We start from the raw sequence: 6,219 nt of genomic DNA on the forward strand, positions 1-6,219 counted from the left end.
TCGCACATCCAACGTTGCTCGTGCACTACAGCCTAGCTAGCACAACATAGAATCAAATTCTGTTTGTTCTTTACAGCAGCATATTAAATATCTCTCAGATCAGTGGGAGGATTATTACTCTTCCCCAGTTCCAGGAGCCAACCAGTACGCTGAAGCCCTTTTTACAGAATTCTTTATAATTTTCAATGCCATACTAAATGGACGGCGGGGGTTGAGGCAAACCACTTAGTAGTTTCATCATTTGCTTGATTTTGACTTGTTCGACAACAAATTAAAAGTAATCGATGTCGTCTTATTTTCTGATCACAAAGGACTGGAAGTGGTCGGGCCTCCAATGGGGTTGGTGACTGCGCGCATGTGGTTGTGCATCCATTCGGGCATTTGACTTTTTCTAATTCTTGACCATGATTTTTCCGTTTTCTAATGAAAGCATGGAAACTAGCCATTGACACACAGAACCCATTGATACGAAGGAGTATTATTGCTTACATATATATTTATATATGTTATCCCCTACTCCACGTGCAACAAGAATCGATTGCTAGCTCGTGAAGTCGTACTGCATCCATCAGTCCAAAGTTATTGGTCAGATCCGATTTGGTCCAAAAATCTTTAACAATAGTGATCGGTAGTACTTGTTTATTCAAAGGAAATAATAATACATTTCGGAATCCGCATTCGATGGTTATCATGGATTGCACGTGTAGAAACCAAAAGGATGCATGGTTTGCAGCAGAAATGATGCATGTTAGAGAACCATTAAAAGAGACATGCATGACATCGGAGTCCTCGCATCTAGATTCCGTGACGAGTACTGTTTATATGAATGAGTCCATTCAGCTATATTTAATATCCCCATATTTTTAAGTTTTTCGGAAAGTAATTAAAGTTCTTGTAATTTTGTTATCAATATAATATTGCGGCCTCTAGAATGAAAAAGTCTCAACTAATCATGATACTACCAAGTGAAGAGTCAAACCAGCTAAACCTGGAAAGACAAACATATATTTGATCACTCATGACAACTTAAATTTGGTCAAATTTTGGCTTTTATAGGAACCACCCGACATTAATAAAAACATGCATTTTCCATGATCCGTGTTGAATTAATCATTCACTTTTTTACACGTTAGCTAGCTAGCTAGACCGATATTAGTGCTTATATAATTTATATCTATTTATATATATATATATATATATATATACGGCCGTTGATGAGTAAAGTCTTGTATGCAATTGGCTTAATTATATTGTGACACCTCCAAATCCCTACGCCCGGATACGGGAAAATCGAGACGTCCAGATGATGATAACCCGGGTCACCACCCTAACGACGAGTGCCAAGTGTATGTAAAAGCAACAAATGTGCAAAGGAAACACAGCGGATAACGAAAGTCATATAACTAAGTACCAGAATTTTCTTAACGTCATACAAGCTGTTTAAAACATACATAAATAAATATTACATAACACAAATATAGTTTTAAATACAGCTACAAAACATTACTTCAACTCAAAACTCCGGTGGAGCCGTATCCTCGGGCTCAGCCTCCTCCTCCACCTCGAATTCTGCACCAAAATCTACGGAACAAAAAATGGTACTGCAGGTAAGTAAAACCCAAACACTACCAGATAAAAAGACATAGAACTCAAACAAAATGCATGAAGCATGCCCGATGCACAAATCTCATAAAACATGATTTTTCCACACATGCCAAAAATCTCATTTGGCCCGAAAACACATATTTCCAAAAACCATGCCAAAAGTCACATTTGGCCTTGATAACCGTCTCAAACCAAAAACCATTTTTATCCGTATGCACCATGACCTCCCCTATGGGTCATCCGCACACCCTGGCTCTAGTGCCACACCGCAGAGTACCACTACGCATGTGACACCTAACGAGCGATGCCCAGTTCCACGCCCCGCGTGTTCGTAGCCAAGCATCCTCTAACCCTCACCAGCGAAGGGCCACGGAGTCGGTGCGTAGGGCGATGCCCGGTTCCGCGCCCGGCGCGTTCGTAGCCAAGCAAACCCTAGCCCCCGCTCCCGTCGTCGCCCTGCGACAACCCAGGGGACATCACTCAGTTTATTCCGCTCCTGAGTGACCAGAGGAGCTCCACCGAGATAATACCCGATCTCGGCTTGGGGTCGTGATACACACGCACCCGTAAGTCCACTTACGCCAATACACAGGCTTTTTACACTTGAACAAAAACACACGTGCATGCACCATGTAATGCCATATCAATGCACAAAAATAAACCATCATCATAAATCAAATAAACAACCAACTCTGTCCTCCATCCATCCGACCCCCGAACTCCTCGGACTCAGTCCGGAATCAACCAACCAGCAGATAAAATTATTGAATGAGCAATATATTTTTAAATCTGAAAATAGGGTTTGGAAAATACTTATGGTGCTATACGGTAATTTTAGAAAACACTCGGCGTTGCAAACGGCGGAGAAAAAGCAACGTTACAGTGAAAATTCACTGTGGCCGTGGGTTGTGAAATACCCACTTTTGAACGGGGACAAATCAGGGCTTGGGATTGATAGGGAATGGTCTAGGGATGATTGTGAAGCTATTGGAAGTGGTGGGTGGCCGTGGGTGGCGGCGAAAACGCCGGAGAGAGGCCGGATTTCCCAAAAAGGAAAGCTAGCTCGTGGGAGCTGTTCCGATGGTCGTTGGAGGCCGAAAATAGGTGGGTTAGGACAGCAAGGGACCGGTGATGAAGTGGTGAAGAAATGGTGACCGGAGGTGGAGCGACAGCGGCGGATCGAAGCAAAACCCGTGCGGGCTTTAAAGGGGTTTTCTGGCCAAACGGTCGGCCGGATGGGGCTGGAAATCGGTGGTGAGGTGCGCCGGAGGGAGGGGAGTCGACCGGTGGCGGTGGTGTGCGGCACGGCGGCCGGACGGCTGTGGGTCGGGGGGTTGGGCTGTCGCACGGCGTGGGTGAGGAGAGAGAGAGGGTCGACGGACGCGGGGAGAAGGAAAGAAAAGGAAGAAGAAAAGAAAAAAAAAGAAAAAGAAAGAAAGAAAAAAGAAAAAAAGAAAAAAAGAAAAAAAGAAAAGAGAAAAAGGAAAAAGAAAAAGGAAAAAGGGAAAGGAGGTGTAGGGAAAGAAGATGAGGTCTAGTCCTCATTCCGGAAAAACAACACTAAACCGCCACAATGAGATTAAAAACCGTAAACAACTAAAAGAAATGAAACACAACATCAAATAAATTAAAAACCAATTTTAAAACGCAATAAATTAAAATAAATAAACTAATATATTAATTAAAATAAAAACAACCATTTCAGCAAAAATACAAGCGAAAGCGGGTCATCACATCCTCCCCCCTTAAAAACAAATTTCGTCCTCGAAATTTGCAAGATCAACCACCAACTTAAAGCAAGCCACATAAAAGCACATAAACCAACTGTGACCAAGATTAAGATACATACCTTCATCATTCAAACAAGTATGGGTACTGCTCCCTCATGTCCGCTACTCGCTCCCAAGAGAAGTCTTGAGCTAACGGATCTCCCTAAGCCACCTTAACCAAAGGTATCGTCTTGGACCTCAACTGTTGATCCTTCCAATCCATGATCTGCGACGGAACAACTTCATAAGTGAGATACGGTTGCAACTGAATACCCGCTGGGTCGACGAAGCGTGGCTTTTGCTGTCCAAACCTCTTCTTCAGGGATGATACATGGAAGACATCATGAATATCCCCAAAATATCCTGGCAAAGCAACTCTATAGGCGACGGACTCTACCTTCTCCAGAATCTGAAAAGGGCCGACATACCTCGAATCCAACTTCCTCTTCTTACCAAAACGCTTAACACCTCTCATGGGAGAGACTTTGAGATAAACCCAATCACCAACTTCAAAAGACAACTCTCTCCTCCTGGTATCAGCGTAGCTTTTCTGGCGACTCTGAGCTGCTGCCATTTTATCTCTGATGATCCGGACTTGACTTTGCATTTCTTGAATTATTTCGGGTCCAATTATCCTACTCTCCCCGACTTCATCCCAATACAAGGGCGACCTGCACTTTCTCCCATAAAGAGCTTCATAGGGAGCCATCTTAATGGTCGCATGGAAGCTGTTATTATATGCAAACTCGATGAGCGGCAGATGGTTTTCCCAACTTCCTTGAAAATCCATGACACATGCTCGCAACATGTCTTCAAGGGTCTGAATTGTGCGCTCTGACTGGCCGTCTATCTGCGGGTGATATGCAGTACTGAACTTCGACTTAGTACCCAAAGCTGCCTGCAAACTCTTCTAGAACTGCGACGTAAACCTCGGGTCTCGATCCGACACTATACTCTTTAGTATGTCGTGTAGCCGCACTATCTTCTTGACATACAAGTGGGTCAACTTACCCAAAGAGTCGGTGTTATTAACAGGCAGAAAATGAGCACTTTTCGTTAACCGGTCAACAATCACCCAAACAGAATTTTTCCCACTAGGCGTTCTCGGCAAACCCACTACAAAGTCCATCGTGATGTCATCCCATTTCCACTCAGGAATAGGGAGGGGTTGGAGCATACCTGCAGGTCTTTGATGCTCGGCCTTCACTTGACGGCATGTGTGGCATTTCTCAACATACAAGGCAATATCCTTCTTCATTCCATCCCACCAGTAATTTTTCTTCAAGTCCCGATACATCTTTGTACTGCCGGGATGAACTGAATATGGGGCCGCATGAGCTTCTGCCATGATTCGTTCTTTAAATTCTGAGTCTTTAGGGACCACTCTGCGATCTCGGAACCGAAGTATCCCATCGTTATCCATGCTATAATGCAACGGCCCTCGAGATTTTCTGACTCTTTTCCTGATGTTCAGCAGCTTCGGATCCTTCCTTTGGAGAGTCTTCAATTCTTCAAAATCAGTTACCCGAATATCAAGAACTGAAGATAAAATCTCTCCTTGCTGCGAACTCTCTATAAGGAGCCTTCTCATCCCACAAAGCAACGAATCCAATTCTGATGGCTCGGCTTCATCCTCCAAGTGTGACTTCCGGCTCAAAGCATCAGCAACTATATTAGCCTTACCCGGATGGTACTTGTTCTCACACTGATAGTCACTGATTAGCTCTAGCCATCGCCTCTGCCTCATATTCAGATTTTTCTGGAAAAACAAATGCTTCAAGCTCTTGTGATCAGTAAATACCTCACAAGCTTCCCCATACAAGAAGTGCCGCCAGATCTTGAGAGCAAAAACAATCGCAGCCAATTCTAGATCGTGCATCGGATAATTCTTCTCATGGTCCTTTAGCTGACGAGATGCATAGGCAACAACCCGTCCTTCCTGCATAAGGACACAACCCAAACCAAACTTAGACGCATCACTGAAGACTACGAATGGCTTATGCGGTTCTGGAAGCGCTAACACTGGTGCCGTCGTCAACCTGTTCTTTAATTCTTGGAAGCTTCTCTCACATCTCTCTGACCAAGCAAATTCTGTATTCTTCCGAGTCAAAGCTGTGAGAGGTCCGGATAGGCGAGCAAAACCCTCTACAAATCTTCGGTAGTATCCAGCCAGCCCCAAGAAACTCTGGATCTCACGCACTGTAGTCGGGCGATGCCATGACAAAATGGCTTCTACCTTACTAGGATCAATAGCCACTCCGTCTCGGGAAATTACATGCCCAAGAAATTTAACTTCTTCCAACCAGAATTCACACTTGCTGAGCTTGGCGTACAATTGGTGTTCTCTCAATTTCTCAAATACCAGACGAAGATGATACACATGCTCTTCAACATCTCGGGAATAAATCAGAATATCATCGATGAATACTACCACAAATGAATCCAGATAAGGTCGAAATACTAGATTCATTAAATCCATGAAAGCAGCAGGGGCATTAGCTAACCCAAACGGCATCACTTTAAATTCATAATGCCCATACCTCGACCTGAAGGCAGTTTTAGGCACATCCTTGTCTCTGATCCTCAGCTGGTAGTATCCCGACCTCAGATCAATTTTAGAGAACACGGCTGCTCCTTGAAGCTGATCAAATAAATCATCTATCCGCGGGAGAGGATATTTATTTTTGATGGTCACCTTATTCAATTCCCGATAATCTATGCACATACGGAGGGTTCCATCTTTCTTTTTAACAAACAAAACTGGTGCACCCCACGGTGAAGTACTAGGCTGAATAAATCCCTTCTCTACCAGCTCTTGCAACTGAGTCTTCAACTCTTTTAATTC

The sequence above is a fragment of the Carya illinoinensis genome, chromosome 1, assembly GCF_018687715.1.
Source record: "Carya illinoinensis cultivar Pawnee chromosome 1, C.illinoinensisPawnee_v1, whole genome shotgun sequence".
Taxonomy (NCBI): domain Eukaryota; kingdom Viridiplantae; phylum Streptophyta; class Magnoliopsida; order Fagales; family Juglandaceae; genus Carya; species Carya illinoinensis.